The sequence below is a fragment of the Panthera pardus genome, unplaced genomic scaffold (genome assembly GCF_024362965.1).
Source record: "Panthera pardus isolate Hobbes unplaced genomic scaffold, ASM2436296v1 HiC_scaffold_6, whole genome shotgun sequence".
NCBI lineage: Eukaryota > Metazoa > Chordata > Mammalia > Carnivora > Felidae > Panthera > Panthera pardus.
In genome coordinates, this window is record NW_026526991.1 from 24,680,781 (window position 1) to 24,704,803 (window position 24,023).

The window sequence follows — 24,023 nt, forward strand, 5'->3', positions numbered from 1 at the left end:
GTCTAGGAAGTCAGTTTATTCACGGTAACCATTTGCCCCTGCAATGTGTGATTGGCCCCATCTGAGAAGTAACGGATGCTCCTTTTAGTGCCTGGCAGTTAAAGCAGTTTGGAAGTGATTTCCACAATTCCTAGCCAAAGTTGAAGGGGTTTCAATCAGTGGGAAAAGTGGAAAGAAACTCCTTGCATTTCAGAGGTTGTCCTTGAGAAGACTCTCTCAAGCCTCCAATCAGGGATCTGGTAACATTTTTTCTATCATTCATCGTCACCCATCTCTGCAACGAGAGGAGCCCAATTTTGGTTTCCTATATAAGGACCAGCAATAAGGGGAGGGGAGTCCCTCAAAGCCACTCTCTCTCTCTCTCTCTCTCTCTCTCTCTTTTATTTTAGCCCCTTTCTTTCAGATTTAACCATGGGATTACTTCTCCCTGTTAGAACTGTAGTTTTCGTAACTCAGCCCTGATGCCAGAGTGCCATGTGGCCTCAGAATGGACAGCACACATCCTTGTAGCAACTTCCTCGGAACCCTGGAGGGTGGAGGAGAGAAGAGGGGTGGGGAGGGAAAATGCGAGCCCTCCCTGGAGTGGGGGTACAACTCTTCTCACATCCCTTATGAGTGAGCTTCTCCAGGCACATCTCTGGCCAAAACGGGGGAGCCGAACCCAAACCCTTGCCTTGTGGGAAGTGGAGATTTGGTCCCTTTCAGCTTTTGTTCAAAGTCTCCTATAAAAGGGAGCCGCCCTGTCCCACCCGGGACTTCAGGGAAGCTGTGCCCTCCCCAGAAATGACAAATGGAAAAGACAGAACGGACTCCAGCCAGGCCAGGATACAGTCTCTGGAAAGAGGTTGTTTTTGTCTCCAGTGCCATAGAAAACACATCCTCTTAACTTATTAAGTAGGGAAACAGCACGATCACACACGCTGGAGGTTACCAAGGTGAACAGAGTCCAAGATTAAAATCTGCCAGCCCAGTGGTGCATGGAAGCATGGAAGGCCCAAAGAGGAAATCTAGTTCACTGTTGGTAAATTTTTTTGGATGCTGTTTATGTTTGAACTTTTCTCTGTTTTCCTGTAGAAACTTCCGTACCCTCTTCCTGTGTCCCTACAAAAGGCCTGGACAATGCAGTCCCAGCACCGCTGTAGGACATGGGCAGGGCCCCACCTTCCTCCTTCCTGCAGGGATATCCTTTCCTATAGAAGAGGTAAGAATGTAAGGTTCATGTGAAAATGTTATTATATTCCTTATCTCAGTCATTTCGTGATTTGCTGTTTGGCGACAATAAGTCAGCCTGGCCACATTCACAATAGAGGTGGCCCCAGTTCCTAGTTTTGGCTCGTGCTGTTTTCTCAGCTGAAGAGGGCAAACGGCTGTTAAAAATGCTGCTTGTTTTCCAGGATCTTATCAAGAGTTCACGTCTAAGGCCAGAAAGAGAAGGGAGGGCTCCATTTTTTTTTCTCTCTCCTCATTGTTTCCAACTGATTTGGCAGGAAATGGGAGTCCTCTACCTGTCCCTCCTGGGAGTAAAATTGATTTGATTTCATTTTTCAGATGTATCCGTTACCACCAGGAGTTGGGGACATTTCTGCTCTCCCCAAAGCAAATGTGCCCTGCATTTACACAAATGACATCTTTCAAAATTGGAAACGAGTCAAATTTAAATGGGGTGCTTTGGGATTGGTGATTGCCATAAATTGCCTCAGAGAATCTCAGCTTTGTTTTATCTTCTAATTCACCCCTTTGTAAAGTGCCTTTTGGGGCTGTGGACTTTGGCTGACTTCAGCAAGTTTGTGTGTGTGTGTGTGTGTGTGTGTGTGTGTGTGTGTGTTGTATAGCATCATTGGCATAGACACTCAGAGAATCGAAATCCTTCACACAGGGTTTCACATAAATTAGGGCAGTTCACATTAACAGCTGCCTAGGAGCATATGTTACAGATGGGCAATGCAGAACTCAGGAGAAGGTGAGTCAGTTTCTCAAGAATCATAGTGTATCTGTGGTTGACCCAGTATTTTCCATTTAACCGAGTTCAGCCAATTCAGTCAATTGGGACAAGAATCAAGGTCCACCTAGGTGCTTCATCTCATATAAAATCAACCTCAGATGATTACATTTTGAAGGGCTGGGTTGTTTTAGTATCTCTAGATAAAGTTTAAATATAGGAATTATATAAACCACAGTTTTCCATAAACAGAAGGATCTTTCCTTTCAATGTCAACACTTCACCTTAAAGCTAAGACACAGAACCTGGACAGTTACTAGATGGAATCATAAAACAATCCATCCTTAACTACCCTCAAGACTACAAGAACTGGAAAAAGCGACTTTATTCTGCTCTAGTGGGATCTTGGTTTTCCCGGGCTACATCATCCTCAATCCAGGACCCTGCCTCTGATCCAAGAATCTCTATCCCCACCCAGTCTCGTTATGGAATTTCAGCTCCTCACGTGCACTGCTCATGCTGGCGGTCGTTTGTGGCTCTTCTGCTGTGTGAGGATGTTTGCAGTCAGGGAGAAACCCTCCAGACTCTCTCCTACCACATGTGGGTCCTAGGTGGCCCATGGAGTGGCTGCTGCTCCCACACCTGCCTGCTCCCCCACCTCCTTGGCTGTGTTTGATCAGAGCCATACTTACCCTCTGTGTTCATCCTGGGGTACCCAACTGCTGCTTCACATACAGATGTCTGATAGATCTGCCAAGAGCCACCCCAGATAGTTTTTCCACCCAAGCGAGACAACCAACTTTAGACCAGCCTCTAAGGGATTACATTTGTGGGAGAAAAATATTTGACATCCTTGTATTGTATTAACCAATGCTTTCCCTCAATCCCAACATTTCCTTTCTCTCCTTGGTGCTTCCCCCATGCCCCTAACTCTCTTTGAAGCAGTTGGGCAATTCTGTGCTGACTGCCTCAGAGAAAGGATGTTACAATGGAAAACAGCCGGGAAAAGACTCTTCCTGACTTTTGAGTTTCAAAAGCTTAGGCCATTAGGGAAATGGAAAAGACCCACAGAAAGGACAAAACATTTGGCAGCAATGTCATGAGTGAGAACAATCCCTCACTAGCCCCACTCCCTGAGCTTCAAGAGTTGGAGAGAGCCAGAGGGGAGAGAAAAGAATTGGTGAAGTCTGGGACAAGAGGGCCAGATCTGAAGGGGCCATTTGCTCATGAACAGAAACATCATCCACAGTATACCCATAATCTACTCAGAACTCTCTGCATCACTCATGCCCACGGGCTATACCAGTTGACATCCGGTGAGGATTTCTCACTGACTGTTTAGCAGGAATAACAGCCGTCTGTGCTCCCAGCTTGGCTATGATGTCACAGTTGGACTTACCCCATGTGATCAACCCAGCAAACAATATCTTAGGGCACCAGTAGGCCCCCAACAAGAATGGTGGGGCCCTTGGGCACCTGGCAAGTTATTGCAGTAGGAGGAAAAGTCCCTGTGTCTACAATTAAAAGCTGAATGAAATCAGCTCAAGATTTTCTCAGACCAAAAATCATGGTTAAGTCTCACCTCTATCCAAGCTCTCCTAATTATATGATTCCTCTAATCTTCTTAAGGGAACTACATTGCTCTTGTATGCTGAAGATCTTTGAACTGTTTCCCACAGAGGTGGTCCAGTGATCTATTTGAGTGATTCTACCTTGTGTTGCAATTCTAGCCTCTGACAAACACTTGACCTTGATTTTGACTGTAAGTAATTGCCTGGCTTTCCAGGTTCTCATGCTTGTCTTCATAGAACCCTGCTCTCCTCAGCTCCCAGGACAAGAGGGTTTGTGCAGCTTTAATGTCTCCAACTTCACTAGAGTGTCAGTCTCAACACACCAGCCACCCTCCTTCTCATGGGCTCATCGGTCACATCAATCACACACCTAGGCATTCTCTAACTCTGAAGACAATCAACCTCTGTCCCATCTTCTCTAAGATTGAGTGAGTTACAGATAAAATGGAGTCTTCAGAGCCACGCCATAAGTACCAGAAGGTGGAGGTTGTGCCTGGGATGAGTCAATGTATGAGATCAATGGAACTAGGTTGAGTGTGTGGCTGGTCTGGATCACTTCTCATCAACATGGGGTCCCTTCTTCACTCTCTTTTCTCCCATGTGACTGGTACCTTTAGACCATCCTGAGGACAGTCCCATTCTCTTCCTCACTCAGGGAAGGGTAGTAGGGTTGCTCCAGACCCTAAGGAAAGGCTTCTCTTTTAGTCTAGAGGTAAGTTCCTGAGGGTCACAAAGTGGGCCCGAGAGCCAAGTGCCAGCAGTTGAAGTTTTAAACTAGAGAAGGAAGGGTATAGGGACACCGGGTGAGTCCTCAATGCTAAAGTTCTCTGATGTTGTCTACACTGAAAGATGACAATGGAAAACGTAGAATAGAAGTGTCACTTCTGATTTATGGCACATACTTAGCACATTATTTATTTTCATCTTTGCTTTTTCCTTTGCCCACCCTGCTTCACAGAGGTGTTGTGAGGCCTAATGTTAATAAAGTGTTGTACAGGTCTCAGATACAAGTTATAAAGAAATACAGGAATGAGCACCATCACTGTCCCTAATTAGCCTGAAGCCAAGGGAGTATTAACTAGATTTAAAGGTTAAAGGTATAGAAATATTAGTGGGTGTTTCAAAAGCTATCACATCGGGGGAGGGGGGATGTACCATAAAAGGTGATTTTTTTCATGGTGAATTTATAAAAGCATTCAGAGGGAAAAAAATGGAGAGGAGCAAACATCAGGGATTATTAGGAGTGACCATGAAAGCAGACTAGTTAGTAAAAACAAAGCAGGTCCTCAACCAAGGTGACAGCATGACTGATTTTAATGTTAAGATTTTCACATCAGGTCTATTAAAGGAACTGTTGGCTCCATGAGTGTTTATTGGATTGAATACTAGCTGAATTAATGGGGCATTGGGTGGGGGGGGGGGGGTGTGAAAATTTTTTATTAAAATACAGAGGTTTTGTGGTAAATTATGGTAGCTATGGGTTTGCAGTTGGGAGTGGGGGATGCTTAAGAATATTCCTTCTACCAATTGCCCTAGCAATCATATCCATCCTAGGAGGTTCACTGCCTCACTTCTGATTTTTGGTGACCTTGGGGCAAGTTATTTAAGCCTTTTGTGTCTTGGTTTCCTCATTTGTAACAAGGAAATACTGAATAAATACCCTTATAGTGTCACTCTGAAGAAACATCAGTTAACATATGGAAAGCACTGGCACATGGAAAGTTACACTAAAGGGCTTACTATCCTTGTGATGATTTTCATCATTATAACTTAACTCTTGTCCTTGGAAACATCTTGAACAGGGAATCAGTTGGAAACCGAATGTGCCCATATAAGCCCCAGAGAAGGTCTAAGGACCTAGGGAAGAGAAAATTGAGAAGACAAGACACCAAGTGGAAGGAGAGTGGATCTGCCATGATGATTTTCTTGAACAGGTTTTCACACATTCTAAACGCTTTTACAGGCTGTTCTACCTCATCCAAAGCCATTCTCAAAATAATATTTGGCCTCATAGAACCAGACTGTTCCAGGCATATTCAAGGCTTGTCTTTAGCCCAATATTTTGAAGCAATGTTAGATACCACAGTATCATTCGGTCCTTCTCTCTCCATTGTCATGGTATTTTCTGAGAAGTATATTTTAGATAATGGAAAGGAGATGGTTAGTGGTGATGATTTGTCAATTATTTTAGCTCTCCTCCTGCAGGGCGTGTGATGGGATGGGATTATAGTTCTGGGCCCTTTGGGGCATTGGATAGGGTCAGGTGGCTACTTCTGGCCAGTGAGTTGAGAAAGGCAGTGAAATGGGTCACTTCCAGGCTGAAGCATTCAGCAGCAATGTAAGACTTACCAATCATCTCCTTCCCTCTGGCTTGGAAGTCAGCAATGCTGGAGATGGTGACTGTCCATCTGCCTGCATCCCTCAATGGCTCTGATAAATGACAGACAGAACCAACTCATTGCCACCCCACTTCCAACCAGTCCCCAGGGGACAGGGAGCATGAATGAGAAATCAAATTCTATTGTCAAAAGCCGCCATTTATGGGGTTATATGTTATGGCAGCATAACCCAATCTCTTGTGACTGATGCGGGTATCTTTAGTGTAAAAATCTACTTGCACACTAAACAGTGAACTACAATAGTGATAGTCTATTCTGACTATGGTCCCCAGGTAAACCTTTGAAAAACGCATCTTGTGTTATGAGATTCATCCTTTGGCCTGGTTTAAAATCCCAGCTCCTTGGCTCTGCTCCTCTAATCTGACATTCTTTTCCACGGCTTTAGTTAACGAAACCTTCTTCTCAAATCAGACCACACTTCTCACCATGGACCCTCAACAAGCCGTATTTATTCCTACCTCCCAGAGTACTCACACTATTTACTTCACAAGAACAGCTACTGGTCTCTGCCTTCTTAAATCCTATTCTTTGATTGTAATTGTCACTATCTTTCCAGATAGCAAGGGAGAAATTACTGTGAAACTCTGGAACATGATTATTGCGTTATTATTAGCAAACATAGATCAACACATAAAATACAAGAGGGCCATGGGAGGACCAATGACAATGAGATGGACCAAGGATTATGATGTGCAACTGAGGTCCTTGCATGTCAGTACGGATATTATCTAGTCACCAAAGCATCATACCCAGGACTCTATCTTGCAGCTGTACTATCACAAGTGTACAAAGTTGCACTTCTTTTTTTAAATTTATTTTTAATTTTTTAAAGTTTATTTATTTTTGAGAGGGAGAGAGAGTGTACACAGGGAAGAGGCAGAGAGAGGGGGAGAAAGAGAGAATCCCAAGTAGGCTCTGCACCACCAGCATGGATCCCAGGGTGGGGCTCAAACTCATGAACCATGAGATGATGGCCTGAGCTCAAGTCAGATGCTTAACCGACTGAGCCACCCAGATGTCCCCAACATTGCACTTCTGAGATATTTGCTGCACGGTATTTATCCTGGTGAGAAGCTGGGAAAGCCTCAGTGGCCACCAATATGACACAGACTAATTATCGCAGATCTGTAAAGGGATATGCTGGGCAAGTGTTAAAAGGAGTGAAGTAAAAGACTATGTATTGACATAGACGGATAAGCATGATATACGGTTATGTAGAAAAAGCACCTTGGAGAATAGTACGCGTGGTATGATTTGGTTTATGTTGTTAAATATATTTTATATTCATAAAACCTCTGGAAGGATATTCACTAAACCAATAGCAGGGGCTGTGTCTGTGAGGTAAGGCTGCTGGTGTGGAGTGAGGAACTCTACTTTTTACTGTATTCCTGGAATTCTTATAAGAAGCATATATTACTTTCATGATAAACATTGTAATACTATTGTTCATTGAGCACTTACTATATGTCAGGTTGCCACTAAGTTCATGTGATAATCCTCAGGATAAAACATCATGAAGAAGTACTTTTATTATCCTTACCCCATAGACAAGAAAACTGAAGGACAGGGAAGTCAAGCAATTTGCCCAGAGTTGGTAAGTGTGAAAATTGAAATCTGAATGCGGGTGGCTTAGCTACGCGAAGTGTACTCTTCATCACTGCCCTATAATCAGAATAAATGATAACAATTTTTTAAGGCCCATTCTCCTTTCAGGACACAGTTCAATTCTCATTTCTGTGATGCCACCTCCGATCACATTAGGCAATTCATTCATTCAACACACATTTAGTAAACATATGTCAAGGGGCCTGTTTGGGATCCTGCAAAGAATACAAGTCAAATTGGTCACAATCCTTGCCATCCAAGAGCTTATGAGGAAGATAAAGAGAGCTTTAAAACTGGAATGGGGGTGCTATAAGACAGCGACAAGGTCCTATGAGTTCAAAGAAGAGGGAACCAGAGTCAAGCCTGAAGGCAAGAAGGGCTTGAAGGAAAGCCACTCGTCTGTTTGGCTGAAGTGAAGGCAGTAATAGACAAGGCTGCCCAGATGGGAGAGAGACAACCTGCTGCGGGGTGTGGCTTCCGTTTGGTAGGAAATGAGATCCTGTGAGAAAAATTTTATTAGGCCAGTGATAGGCTCACCAGAGCAACCTAATGATACCAGTAAACGTTTATTAAGTGCTGGACAGGATGCTAAGTACTTTTGCATATACTACCTCATTTCATCTTCAAAACAAGCTTAGAGGAAGATATGGATACTTTCCCAATTTTACAAGGAGCTGAACCAACTGGCTATTTAGGCAGCGCAGCTGGGAAATAAGCCCAAGCAGTCTGGGTATGAGGTCTGTATCTCTAACCATTTTATCACACTACTTTTTTGGAGAAATATCTGTGGTGCTACCACACAGGGTGGCTCGGGGAGGAGAGAAACTTAAAGGGCAGGAACGTTGATTAGGAGGCTGTCGCAAAACTCCAGTCCACCCTCCCCAAATCTGACAGCATTTGTTTCCAAAGTACCACTTGGCCCTTCATCCTATTATGAGCTTTACACAGGCGTGTTAATATTCTCAAGCGTGTAGGAAACATCAAGAAGCGTATTGTTGCTATCATGCGTGTAACATATAAACAGACCTGCACACGCGTATCATGTACAAGGGTTTGAATGAATAGTTTCTAATATTCTGTCATTTTCTGATTCCATAGGGAGATCTTGATAGTAGAGTAACAAACTACAGTGCATGGCACTTGATGGTTTTACACTTTCCCACAGAGAGCCGTTCTAGTTCTGACCTTTATTTATTTTTTATTTATTTATTTATTTTTTTAGTTCTGACCTTTAGAACAAACCTCTGAGGCAGGTAGAACAAGTACTACTATTTAGAGAGGAGTAAGCAGATTAGGTGAGCTTAAGTGCCCAAAGTCACAGAGCTCCTAAGCACCAGCATTTGGGCTCAAATCTAAGTATTCAATTTCAAGTCTGGTGGGTTTTTTTGTGATGTTTTTTTTTACAGTTAAAGAAAATCCCATGATTCCCTATGACAGTGCTCTCTTAAAAGTGCAACCTAACCTTCACATTAAACTCTGTTTCCAGGGGTGCCTGGGTGGCTCAGTGGGTTAAGCAGCCAACATCAGCTCAGGTCATGATCTCGCGGTCCGTGAGTTCGAGCCCCGCGTCGGGCTCTGTGCTGACAGCTCAGAGCCTGGAGCCTGTTTCAGATTCTGTGTCTCCCTCTCTCTGACCCTCCCCCATTCATGCTCTGTCTCTCTCTGTCTCAAAAAATAAATAAACGTTTAAAAAAAACAAAACAAAACAAAACTGTTTCCAAAATTTAACAGAAGTCCATGGGGGAGGGGAAGGAAAGAAAAAGAGGTTATAGAGGGAGAGAGCCAAAGCATAAGAGACTCTTAAAAACTGAGAACAAACTGAGGGTTGATGGCGGGGGGGGAGGGGGGGTGATGGGTATTGAGGAGGGCACCTTTTGGGATGAGCACTGGGTGTTGTATGGAAACCAATTTGACAATAAATTTCATATTAAACAAATAAACTGTTTCCAAGAATCTCAAAGTTTCAGAAATTGCCATCATCTTTTCACATTGAAAGGGGTGCTTTCTGGGTGGGTACAATGTATTGGGGCACAATGTATGGGTGCATCGAGCCGGAGCGATCAGGAGCGGGAGTGCAGACCCTGGTGGGGAGCTCCCACTGCCCACAGTATTATTTTAGGCTGCAGCTTCCTGCACCTTCATTGCAAGGTCGCATTAAGTTTGCTGCCCTTGCGTTCATCCATAAACACTTTGATGTGGATGGACTTGGGTATGAAGTCACACTCTCTGACTCACTTCTACTTCAAAGCAACCAATTATGAATGAACTCACCAAGTATGTCAAAAAACTGGAAATAATTGACAATTCCCTGCTAACTTTTGCAAGAAACCCTTCTGGATGTGATTACATGAAATACTGTTTGTGGAAGTGTCCAGCACAGGGCCAGGCCCACACGAGTCTTTCAGTAACCAATCATTTCTGAGCACAGTGGCCAGATACAGTGGCCAGAGAAGGTCTCAATGACAAGATGTCTTTCGTTTAAGGGCCAGCCTTCCAAGTTGCTACAGGAATTTGGGCAGCAGCACCCATGGGCATAGCCTGTGAGGGACTGAACGAAGGTAATGTGGCTGGAATGTGGTTAAGAGGGAGAGGGCTAAGATGGAATTCTAGAAAGGAGGTGGCAGCCAGATCATGGAAGGTTATTACAGGTTGGGGAAAAGAGAGTGGGTTATATTCAAGTGTGTATAGGGTGGTTAAGGCAGAATGGCTTGAACTATCATACTGGTATGAGCTAACTCTAGCTGTTGGGTGGAAAATGGAGTATTAGGGGGACATGTCTTGGCTCAGGCTGCTAGCACAAAATACCATAGACTGGGTATCTTAACAGACGTTTATTCTTTCAATAAGCCTCTTCCAGAGGCTGGGAAGTCCAAGATAAAGGTGACAGCAGATTCAGTTCTTGGTGGCCCACTTCCTAGCTAACAGACCTGGCTTGTCATGCCCTCACATGACAACACAGAGAGTGAGCTCCAGACTGTCTTCCTCTTCTTATAAGGACACTAATTCTATCTCAAGGGCTCCACCCCCGTGATCTCATCTAACCCTAATCACCTCCCAAAAGTCCCATCTCCAAACACCATCACGCCTTCAAGGTCAGGGCTTCAAGGTGTGCCTTTTGGGGAGACAAACATTCAGCCCATAACAGGCAGGTGGAAATGAGAGGCACCTGCTACAGAGGTCTGGGTGAGAGGTGGGGAGCCTAGACCAGGATGGGTGAAACTAGGTGGCAATATTAGATCCAACTTGTCCTTTGGAGCTGGAGCTGATGGGGCAGCCCTGGATAAATGTTTCCACACAGGGCTACTTTTCCTTTCCTCCCTTCCTCCCTTGAAACCTCCCCATTTCATTTCATTTGTTGAGCTTTGGCATAAGGTATTTCTTAGGTAATTTACATCTTTTTTTTTTTAGTGCACAGATGATAATTGTATCCAAAGACAAGTCAATTCAAGTCGATCTAACAAAACTTTGTTGAGTGTGAAAAACATACAACCTCTTCACATCAGATGCTCTTTCTACTCATTTCAATTCAACAGTGGGTTGTGATCAGTGGTGATGAGCTGTATCTATGATCGGTTCTGGAAGTTCAGATGAAAAAGACACAGATGTAGCCCTCAATAGTCTCACAGTTCAATAACGGAGAAATATGGGCAAGGAAATAAAATACAATACAGGAGACAAGTGAAACACAGAAGTATGTAAGATACAGGACACTGAAACTGTGCAGGGGGAGAGAGCAACCATCTGAAGGAGGACTAGGAGAAAGCTTTCTGGAGCAGGTGACTGCTGGCCTGAGTATCAAGGAAGGACAGTCCCCTGGTGGACAAGGAGGGTGTCCTGGGTCTGGGAACAGCACAGGCAGATGTATGCAGGAGCGAAACAGTAGGGTTTATTTGGGGGAACCGCAGGCTGCTCAGTATTGCTGAAGCAAACATAACAACAGAAGGACACAGGCTGTCAACACAAGTCGGACCCAGATCACCGAGGGCCTCATTTATTATGAGCCCCGTACTATTTTCTGTTAGTGATGCAGAGTCAGAGAAACATCTCACACCAGGAGAGACCATCAGATTTCATTCAACTCTATGCATTCGCCAAGTGTATCTTTAAAACACACACAGACACATCATTTGAGAATATTTGCAAAGGTGTGTGAATGAGACTTTAAAAACATGTGGCTTCAAGGAAATTATATAATTTGGAAAGGGCAGAGAATGAGGAGAGGAAAAATTCCAGCGGCTCAAGGAGAGATTCTCGGCCCCTTTCCAGCCCCTGGGAAAAGTCCGACGCGGGAAAAGCAGCCCGTCTGTTATGTCTGCAGGCGTCTGAGGCGAGCCCTGCTTCTCCACAGAACGGGGCGATTCATGCAGAATGTAAAGATGAGAAGTGCCCATTTTCCAGGGGCTGAAGTGCCAATTCCAGTTGCAGTAAGAAAGTGACAGGAGCCGGGAGGCCCAGTTGTGCCAAGGTACACATTTTCAGTGGGCACACCATTAAGGCATCTAGTAAAAAATCCTAATTGTGCTCAGAGGACTTCATAGGCCTTGGCAACCTGGGCACGGGTATGGAATGTGTAGCTTCCAGGCCTGGCTGAGTGGTGCCGCGCAGCATCTCAGAGGGTCTCGAGGGGTGGCATAAAAGTCTGCACCAGTGCACGAAATCAAAATTAACTCGAATTCCTTTGGTATCTTTTTTTAAGATGCCACATAAAACTTGGGGAAGGTAGTGCTGCAGACTGCAGACTCAGAGGACAACATCACTCTGCCGTTCCCACTGTGCGGAACCAACTGGGAATGTCAACGTTTCGATGCGGAAAAATCCCCCTGAGGCTTCCAAATGTTGTTGGCTTTTTGGCTTGCTTATAGAAACCATAGGGGTGCAGCCTGGTCTTTGTAGTGGGTAGAGAAGTAAAACTGGGCTCAGGCAATGGCTAGGAAATGAAATGGGAATTGTTATGTTATTTGGAATGAAAATACTTGAACATTCTCGATCGTCGGCTGCTACAAAAATCTTATAATTCTGATTGCCCAGTAGGATAGCAGCTAGCTCCGTTGCTATTTGAACTTAAAGTTGGGTTACCCACATTTCAAGTGCTCAAGAGCCATATGTAGCTAATGACTACCAAACTGTGCAGATTGAGAACACTTCCATTGTGGCAGAAAGTTCTATCGGACAATGCTGTCAGATACCAGCTTCAGGGTGCTTTTTCCTCAGGCCACAGACTCTAAGTGCTGCTTCATATATGGTAGTTGTGATAAGAATGATAATTACATTAATAATAATAATGACGGTTCACATTGTTGAGCTCTCATTCTATGGGGCGCTGTGCTAGAGTCTTTCCATGTCTGCCAGGTTAATCCATTAAGAGGATTTTTTTTCCTCATTGCTTTTTCCCCCTCCCTATCCCAAAATTCGGGAGAAAAGTGGCCATTGGTCTCTTGCATAAGAAGAGATTGGTGTTGCAGAGCCAAAAGCCAAAATCAGCTAAAGACAACGTATCTGCTTCTTTTGCAAGAAAGCTAAGTAAGTGTGTGGAGGAGATTGTGCTAGGTCTCCTGGGAGGGGAGAAGAGAGAAGGGAGGAAAAGGGGAGAATGGGGCAAATCCCCCAGACTGAAAAGAGGATAAAGGTCAGAAAGTCTTTTTGGTGGTGAAAACAAAGCCCCACTCCCTGGAGCTAAGCTACCTATAAGATTCCCAGAGGGGAATGGCCATCTGTGTCTCTACAGAGGCTGGTCCCAGGCTCTAAGTTCCCAGCCCTTACCAAAGCCTCTGTGTCACAAGCATGACACACAGACCCTGGAATCACTGAGCTTTAAGGGACCTCCAGCTGGACCACAACTAGTCCATTTGGTGCCTTTGTGCTTACTAGAAAAAGATACTCTCTAGGGGCACCTGGCTAGCTCAGTAGATTAAGTGTTCAACTTCCGCTCAGGTCATGATCTCACAGTTACTGAGTTGGAGCCCCACGTCAGGCTCTGTGCTGACAGCTCAGAGCCTGGAGCCTCCTTCGAATTCTGTCTCCCTCTCTCTCTGCCCCTCCTCCACTCGTGCTCTGTTTCTGTCTCTCTCAAAAACAAATATTGGAAAAGTTAAAAAAAGAAGAGAAAAAGGCACTCTCTCCTTCATATAAAATAAGTTATCGTGAGGTTAGTATGGTACTGATATGGGCTGAATTGTTCCCTCCTACCCTCTGGCTGTTGAAGCCCTAACCTCTAGTACCTTAGAATGTCTGCATCTGGAGACAGAGCCTTCAAAGAGGTGATTAAGTTAAAATGAGGCCGTAAGTGGGACCTCATCCAGTCTGACTGATGTCCTTATAAGAAGAGGAAATTCAGACTCACAGAAAGACAACAGGAATCCACGTGCACAGAAAGACCTTGAGACAGGGCAGCAAGGCGGAGGCCATGTGCAAGGCAAGGAGTGAGACCCCAGAGGAAACCGACACCGCCAGACCTTGATCTTGGACTTCCAGCCTCCAGAACAGTGAGAGAATACATTTCTGATGTTTGAGCCACCCACCCTGTTATGTACCTTGTGATGGCGGCCCCAGAAGACCAAGACAAGTACGATGCGATCTGAACAGCTCTCCCTGGTTAGGCTGCAGCCCAGACTCATGCTCACACACCAAGACTCTTCTGTACACGTCCACGGTGTACATCTGGACACGGGCTGCTGGTCGGTGAAGAGAGCCTGTCAGGTTTAGGGGGAGGGACGCCTAGGACACGCAGCCCTCGGAGGGCCTCCAAGGACTGTGGGTGGGGAAAAGGAGCAACTTCTAGAATGAGGTGGGGCAGGGCATGGCCCCGCATGCCAGCAAGCACGTGTGCACCTGAGCTACCGTGCGCGTCCATCACCACGTGGGCCTTACTGCTTCAGGACTTGGCAGGGAGGCTGGAATCTTCCTGTCCACCCACCCACTCCCCTAAACCTTAGTCCCTGCTGTGAGTGGCACTCTTAGATGAGACGCTGTGGTGTGGTGCACCGCCTGACCTGCAGATGGGATCGGACCATGACGAAATCTCAGCAACAGCAGGGAGAGGCTGGAGGCCAAAGACTGCAGTCCCATGTTCTCACGAGACCCTAGAACAGAGAATTGCCACAGTATTTCCTACCAACCCAACGGGAGGGGAGCTTGGAGGCAAAGTTGATTTCCTTCAACAAAAATAGATTACCTGGCCATTCTTCAACACTTAACTTTGTGAAATAAGGTTCATGCTTTATGTATGATTCAGAAACAGGGTTCCAGCAAGAAATTGGTGGCATGCTCAAATGGAGTAACTACAGAGGGATGAATGGGATGATTTGCAAAGATGAGGCACGGTTAGGAGAAACCAGGAAGAGACGATGAGGCAACTTGGAGCTAGCCATAAGCTGGAGTGGTTACTCCTAACACCTGATGGGTGTGCAGAGGAAGCAGTTTCTGGAAGGGCTGAAGCTCATGGAGGGAGTCACATGGCAGGAGCTGTGGCCATTGGTGGAGCTGAGCAGCCATTGTCCACCAGAAGCCCAGCAAGCAAAGAGATGTGTCAGGGGAATAAGTCCCCCAACCCTATTTTCCCACCCTCCGATCTCTACCATAAGAGTCCTCACAGCAGAGCCCAGCCAGAAGCCCAGAACAGGGTGAGAAGGATGGAGAGAGAAACTAGGAGAACAAATAAGATAAGGCAACACAGCTTCTAAACATGCATCATTTAATCTAGCCCTCCAGTGACCCCCTGGTTAGACCCAATTATTATCCCTACTTATAGATATAAAAGTTTAGGCTTAGGGAAGAGGTTCAGAGGTCTTGTCTCACTAGATCTAGAACATAAGCTCCATAGAGGCAGTGTCCATATTTGTCTTATATCCAGTTATATTCCCAGTGCCTAGAAAAGTGCCTGGACTATAGTAGGTGCTGGCTGCATGTTTGATGAATGGCCAAATGAGTGAACTTCTTCAAGAGCACACAAGTACCATGTGGTGGTGCAGGATTTGAACCCACACTATCTGATGGCAAGGCTCACAGACCTAAGGATCACATCAGTGTTCCTAAACCAAGGTCTGTAGATCCTTATAAGTCTAAGAGTTTGCCAAGATAATTCTAAAATTTTGTGATTTTGTATATTCATTTCAACGACAGCTTTAAGAAGTATATATTAGCATATCCTGGATCACCTGGATGATCACCTATCCTATAAACAGACACTGTTGTGAGATTTCAGTGCCCAGGTCTGTGTTCGCATTCACTGTCATATTGGCACAAAGTGGCACCATTGTAATGATCTTGGGCTAATGAGAAAGGGACATGGGTGAACTTAATTCCTAAGTGATTCAGAAGTAATGGCTGTGAAAGCTGAATGACATTATGGAATACCGTACAAACAAGAAAAAGAGGGGCAGGGTGCACACTAAAGAATTGGCACCAGGGGCCAGAGCTACTATATCTTCATGGTCAATGATTTAGGTTAATGCAAACATCATCTCTCACACTAATGTTGTTACTCTGAATTGTACTGCTTATGCAGCAGTTTGGTTTTTAAAAATTCAGCTTGTTTTATAGTTGCATAGGAGTTTAAATATAATTTTACACTTATTTATTTGGGGCAAAATAGAATTTAAATTAGCTCTTAGGTGTTTTGTTTTTCCCTTAAAATATACCCAGGCATTAGACAAGTACAGGAAATGCTCGTGCTGTAGGCTACAAACCATGGCATGAATTGCTTTCAGCAGGAACCTAACAGAGGCACCCCAGACTAATTAGGGATGTCCGGGAAAAGGGAAAAATCTTGATGTTCACCCCAGAGTTGGAAATACTTAGTATTTATTGAGAACCTCTTAGTCACTACACTGAGTTTTTTACATGTGCTGCAGACTGAATTGTGTCTCCCCAAAATCATATGTTGAAGACCTAATACGATGGCATTTGGAGATCGGGACTCTGAGAGGTAATTAGGTTTGGATGAGGTCAGGAGTGTGGCCCCTCATGATGAAATTAATGCCCTTATAGGAAAAAAGACCAGAGAGCTTGCTCCTTTGGCCCCCTCCCTCTTAACCTCTCTTTGTATGTGCGGATACGGCAAGAAGGAAGTTGTCTGCAATCCAGGAAGAGAATCCTCACTGGCACCTTGATCTTGGACTTACCAACCTCCAGAACTGTGAGGAATTTAAGGCACCCAGTCTATGGCATTTTGTTACAACAACCTGAGCTAGTACAAGTATCATCTCAAATCCTCCTAACAATTTTGCAATGTAAATATTATGTCCCCATTTCACAGATGAGGAAGCTGAGGGTCAGGGGGATGTGTAACTTGCCCAAAGAACACGACTAGAAAGAGAACAAGGATTCGTTTATAAAGGTTTGTGAATAAAGGTTTATGGATGTTTTTGAAAAGCTCTCTGTCTTCTAAGCCCACGTTAATAGGTGACAAGTGTTAGTCCTACCATCTATGATGAATGTCATACTCTTCATACTGACAGAAGTACTTCCTAGTCCTACATGGAGACTACCTAAAAATATCCTCAACTTTGTACTGATAGATATGTGGACCATTTGTTACTAATGTGGGTATCAACTAGGGTGAACCTGACAGTTCGGCTTTAATTATTTTAAAATTTTGAGTGTATTTGAACCTAACTTCTCTTCCTATTGAAAAGCATTCGCGCATGAACAGAAAGTGTTGTCTAGTCACACGGAGAAAACTTGGAAGAAGAAAGGCTATAGGAGCTCTTGCCATTGCTATTCTAACCCCTAGTGATTCTCCAAATGCCCGCGGCTCATCCAGGCTGACAGACAGCATAATGGGTCAACTTCACAGACAGAAGCAATTAATGAAACAATCCCTTGCAGGTATATAGTGCTTCAGAGTCTGCAAAGAAAATTCACACATGTCAACTCATATAAATGGAGTCTCAACATTTTAAATAGTTTGTGGAGGGTTTGAGCCCAGATCTTCAGAGTGATTCAAAATCTGGTGCTCATTGTTGCTATTGGTTTCCCCACTTCGGTGGAGCATGGACCGCTCAGAAGCCATCATGTGCTTGCAAAGGAATCTATACCAGCATATGCTTGAACTACTAGGAATATAAATTCCATGAGGGCAGGGCTTCTCCAGGTGGCTAAAAGCCAGGGCTCTGACTGCTACATTCAAATCCCAGCTCTTCTGTTAGCTAGCTGCGTGACTTGGTGCAAGCACCTATCTGTGCTCATTTCCTCATTTAAAATAATGTATAATATATGGTATGCAATAATTTATGATAAATTAATAGTATCTACATTATAGTGTTTTAGGAGTAAATTAATGAATACATACAAACTTTTAACGTAATGCTTAAAGCAATGAGAACATAGAAAGTACTCGGTATATGCTAACTATAACTATTATTATTCACCACTGAGTTAGTCGGCACCCAGGTTAGTGCCTGATAAACAGTGTACCCTTTAAACACTTATTGGATGAATTAAATACATATTTCAACCGAGGATTCCCAAAATAGCATGGAGAGGGAATTCTTAAGACAGTTTGTTTTAAAAAGTAAAAAGAAAATACCTCCCTGTGACAGTGACATCTATCCTTGAATCGACAACATTTCTAGGTGACTTCAAATATCCAGAAGAAAATTAGTTTCAAATCACTTTGGCTTTTAGAAAATAATTTCACATCGGTGGTTAGCACAACAGGATGACATCCAGGAGACACTTATGAAATATTTGTTGTTGATGATAAATACATTATTTGGGGTCTGTTTGGGGCAGGAACAAAGGAGAAAAGAGGATCAGTTTCTAGAAGATAATTTCTGCAGAGACTTGGCAAAAGGAACACAGAGGGCTGATCTCAACATAACTGATACCGCATGAACGTTTCTTGTTGAGCATCAGTCCTCATATTAGCAAAGGTAAGCTCTATCCTGAGAACGGAATTTCAAGAGACTTTCTTTGTCCTTTCCCAGATCCAGGACCACTGTTTTTCTGCAGTAACTTGAGAACCAGGAGATTGGAAGTAGAGGTGTGTTTTCACCCAGGCGAGCGGCACAGGCTGGGCACACAGTGTGTCTGCACAGCACTGTATGATAGTTTACCCAGAAAGCCCTCAAGCTGCACCTTTCATGATTCAGAAGAGACCATAACTCTGGCCAGCCAGTGATCATGGGTGCAAGCTGCCAACCAGCAGGCTGATGGTATGTGAGTAACTCTTCTAATATCAAGAAATATTGCAGCTCGGGGAGTTTTTGTTTTCTGGAATGCTATTTCCCTCTTTGTGATCAACTTTGCTCCGCTGTTCTTATTAGATCTTTTTGACTTTTATAAATTTACTTAGAAAATTACATTCTCAGAGCAATTGGAGCTCCTTCTTCCAGGATGGATTTGACCCTCCTGCCTTCCCCCACTGGGAATTTTCCCTGAGACAGGTTTGCAAAAAAAGCACTTGGGGTCTTTTCAACATACGGTGACTGTTCACAAGGCACAATTGTTTGTCTTCAACTTGGAATTCATCTCCACTGAGCCAGGAACAAAATCAAGGCGACAGAGGCTTTAAAATTCAGACAGGAAGTTCTGCCCTTTTGACCTGGGAAACCAAGAGGAAAGTGAGGAGGAAGACGATAAAGAAAAACACCAGGAGGAGGTCTGATAGCTGCACCTCTTATAGACCTTCTATGTTTTCCCCACAAAATTGTTTAAGGTAGACGTGGTCTTTTAAATGATTATTGATGAGCATCAAGTGAGCCACGAGACGCCCCCACCCGCTCCCATCCAGGCAGGCTCTTGGTTTTAAAACCCCTTTGCACAGATATAACTAAGGCAAGTAGTTCCAAGAACTGGGGAAAAAAAAAACTCAGAAAAGAGCTGGGTCCTGTAGCCCTTCCAACACAGAAGTAATTCCACACTTCAGGCTCCCATTTCCCACCTTTTCCCTCTCCCTCCGCACATTCGCAACTTCTCCCTTCCGGTGTGGCCACTCTTGCCATGTATCTATTCCTTGCTGGCTTGAGCCTGCCCCCTCCTGCAATTCTTGTCCTTCCTCCTTCCTCTGCTCTATCCCAGCCATCTCCTCCAAATCAACTGAGCTTTATTTAAACCATTTTTTAAAAATGTTTATTCATTTCTGAGAGAGACACACAGAGCGCGAGCAGGGGAGAGGCAGAGGGAGAGGGAGACATAGAGTCAGAAGCAGGTTCCAGGCTCTGAGCTGTCAGCACAGAGCCTGATGTGGGGCTCAAACTCACAAACCATGAGATCGTGAACCTGAGCTGAAGTCGGACACTTAACTGACTGGGCCACCCAGGCGCCCCTATTTAAACCATTTTTGTTCCACTTCTTTCATTTCTACCATTTGTCCTCAGTGGGATTTTGAGAAACAACATGTCCTCCCTGTGTGTAGCATCAGAGGCTACTTTACAAGTTGTGGTTTGGTAGGCTCACCAGTCACACATCTAGGGAAATATGCCATTGACGCCTGGGATAAACTAGGCTAAAATGAAACCCATTGCCTCCCCACCTACTTCTTTTCGACCCACCTCTATGGCTGGTCTGGCCCTCTTTCTCCTCACCTGCCTGGGTGCCCCCAAACCAGATCTCTCTCCCGCTTCCTCTAAGGCCTATTGATATCACTGCAATACCTTTTAAATGTTATTCTTCCTTTCTGTTCTCATTGCTCTGCTTCAAGACCTGATCATCTCTCACCCAAACTGTTTTCATACCTCCTAATCCTGCTCCAGTACCTTTAGCTCCTTCCTGTCCCCACCAGACTCAACTCTGCAAAACACAGATCTTATGACACCACTTCCCTTGTTCAAAAATCTTCAGGGGTGCCCTGTTCCTAAGGGCAAGTCCGTATTCTACAGCCAGACATTCAAGGCTCCTCAGCATCTGACTCAAACCTACTTTTCTAGTCCCATCTCCCAGCACATGCCAGGTCCTTGGTCACCATGCATTGAATAAAAAATGTTTTATCTTAAGAAGTTTTGTCCCATGATTGTATCAGCTGGGGTTCACAACCGGGGCTCCAAACTGAAAATACATAGGCTCCTGACTGCCCTTAGTGTTAATCTGGGTCATTGCCAGGTCCCTAACACTAACTAGCTGTGTGACCTTCAGCCAGCTCTCACTTCTTCAGACCTAGGTTCCTTCAATAATACCATGAGGCCCAGATGACTTCCAAATTTACTACTTCCAATATTAAAGATGATGGATAAGATGTGCAGACCCTCTAGGCCAGATTTCATGGGCTGTGGTACCCTGCTGCATTGTTCAGGTACTAACTCTGGTCTCTCAGTTCTTTCTGTCTGAAACCATTATCCCATTCAGGGATGAGATCAGACCCTGGAAGAACTGACTCATACCACAGCCTCAGACAAGTCAGATTTGTACCATAAAGCTCCTTCATGAATATGCAGTTGTAAGAAAACTTCCATATGCCCTTCAGAACACCTTCTCCCTAGATTAATGGTACATGCATATTAATTATCACCTAGATGTTTTTCCCTTGGTAAGTAAAATTAGTTACCCAGAGATTGGTTGGGCATACGGATTCAGAATAAGAAAGGCTCGTAGTCTAGAGTCTAGTGTTTGCAGGTTGTGATAGGGCCTGATGAATTCCTTTTGTTTCAAGTGTCTGCTAGGAGCATTTGATTGCAAGCAACAGAAGCTGACCTTGGTTGCAAAGAGCAAGAAAGAGGATAATTGGGATGATCCTGAGTAGCTAAGGGGGGTCTTCCCTGACCATGCAGTCTGAAGCAGCCTCCCCAGCTGGTCTCCATCACATCATCCTACTTCTTTCTTTCATTACTTGTCCAGTGTGCAATTATCTTGTTTACTTGTTTGTCCTTGGCCTTCCTCATGAGACTGCTTGATCCATGAGGGCAGGGACATTGTTATTGTTCGTAGGTCTAGCTCCAGAACCTAGGACAGTGCCCAGCATACATGGTATGCGTGGAAAGATTGTGGGATGAATAAATGAGTAGAAAGTGCTAAAAAATAAAGCCCTAGGAATGGCTGGAGATGGGACGCCCAGTAGCAGGAAACTCTGAACTTTTTTTGTAGGTATTACCATGAATGACTTAATTCCAACTGCATCTGTCTCTCTGTGTTTCTGCTCCAGGTTCACTGCCTAGAATAGAGAATTCAGTTGGCCAAACTAGGACCACATGCCCACCCTAAAGGCCATGATGTTGGAGTCCTGGGATTGTCTGCAGAGCAGAGCCTCACATGGAAGACAGAAGAGCAGATCCTGAAAGAAATGGTTACCAGGCAGACATCCATTGCATTAGACCACAGTGATCCTTTTTCTTAGAGACCTGTCAGTTGACATGGCAATTCTGCTCCCTAAAGATACCTCCATAACAGCTTATCTGCCAAGTGATAACTTTCCTTGTCTCCATGGGCTCCACTTAGGTAGGTCTTACCCACTCAAAAGACTCATGTGCCCAGAGGAGACAGACACACTCACTCTGTTAAAGTGATCTAGGTACTCTCTGCGTAGCATATCCCAGAACATCTTTTTGTACATTTGTTTCTTATTGTTTAGTTCATGAATAAAACATGCATCTAGTTTACATTTAAAAATGTATGCTTTCACTTAACCCAAAGTCCTTGTTTTATGTAAACCCACATTTGGATTACTTTGTTGTGGCTAATACTGTTGGTTGTCTACCCAACAGCCACTTAGGGCTGCAATTCACCCAGTCCTGGGGATGAATCATGATGGAAGCCCCCTACGTCTTTGCCCATAATTGGACATGTAAACCTAAATCTGGGCCGTAAGAAATAATGCAAATTCTACGGAGGACTTCTGGAAAGATATTCCTCCCTGAGAGGGTCACATGGAGAAAAAGCGTTTCTTGTACCTTATAGCTTTTCCTCATTCTTCCTTCTTCATTTTTTTTTTCTTAAATAACAAACACTTTCTTCTTGATGAGGATGCTTTTAGGTAGAGATATGACATTTGGAGCTGTGGCAGCCATCTTGCAAATATGAAGTGATGAATGTAAGAACAACATACGGAAAATGGTTCAGTAGAAGAAAGGAAAGGCCTGAGTCCTTGATTTCATTGTTGAAGCATTGAAATCAACCCTGGATTACTTAAGTAAATAATATGGGTGAAACCACTCTCTGTTGGGCCCACTGTACCTTGCCGTTGAAAGCATTCCTACCTGATAGACCTGTGGCAAATAGCTAACTTCTTGATCTTAATGCTAACTCCTTGGCTTTCTCACACTAGAGATGCTTCTGTTGCATAGTAGTGGGGGTTTTACTGAGCATTAGCCCAAGAGTAAGTCTGAGAAAGAGCCTAAAAGTTCATTGTGTTTTGATACAAACGCTCCTCACGATTTATATCCACTTCCTATAAAGCGATCATTATGAATATCTACCTGAAAGAATACTATGACTATTCATATATATATCTCAAATGTAAAATATGTTATCTAAATTTTTTGTCACTTTCACATTACAATTTAGTAGACTCCGATCTGCTATGATTTCAGAACTTCTAGACAGAAGGGACTTAAGAGTGGCAATTAAATGGGAAGTGGGAGATGGCGTCTGGAAAGTGCATTTGCACTGTGACTATCCATATCATGAAACGGATGGAGCTAAGGCAGCCTCACAACACCCCCATCTGCACCTTGTTGCGAGTATACCTTCCGTCTGTAAAGCCAACTGCTTAAGGATTTTGACTTCCCTCCTAGAAGTCGAGGTATCAGTTTTGAAGGTTTTATAGCATAGACCTTCAAGAGTGGAAACCTGATGGGGGCACCTGGGTGGCTCAGTTGATGGGGCATCTGACTTCAGCTCAGGTCATGATCTCGAGGTTCACGAGTTCAAGTCCCATATTGGGCTCTGTGCTGGCAGCTCAGAGCCTGGAGCTTGTTTCAGATCCTTTGTCTCCCTCTCTCTTTGCCTCTCCCCTGCTTGCACTCTGTCTCTCTCGCTCTCAAAAATAAATAAACGTTTTAAAAATTTTCTTAGGTCTTAAAAAATAGATTGGAAACTTGATGGAATAATATGACTTTACGTCTGCATTGCCACTGGGTTATCACTAGCATTTCCCATAAAAAGAGATTCAGGCACACAGGGTTTAAATGGCTCTCAAAACACACAGCTAGCCAGCAAAACCAGTTCTACAACTTTGGTGTCCTGATCATTATTCTTCCCATTCCATCAAGTGGTTCTCAATTTAGGGATGCAGTCTTTATAATCTAAAACAGTGTGGCTAAAAAGAAATGTTCCTGGCCCATTAAAAGGAGCCTTTAGAAGAACATACCTTTTCCTACCAGAGAAGAGGAACAGAAAACCAGAGGGCTTGGGGGAAAGGCGGGGCCGTCCAATCCCTCAATGGATCTGGAAGGCTACTGATTAAATACCCACCTCTATGTTATCTCCATGTTTTCCTCCAGAATATTAACTGCCTTCTGTCCCGTGTTTGTCTAAATGATACAGACCAGTCTTAACTAGAACAGGTACACCAGGAGGAACTTTAGATCTTTGAGCAGAAAGGAGAAAGAGCGTGTATGCCGTGCATGTCTCTTTGGACAA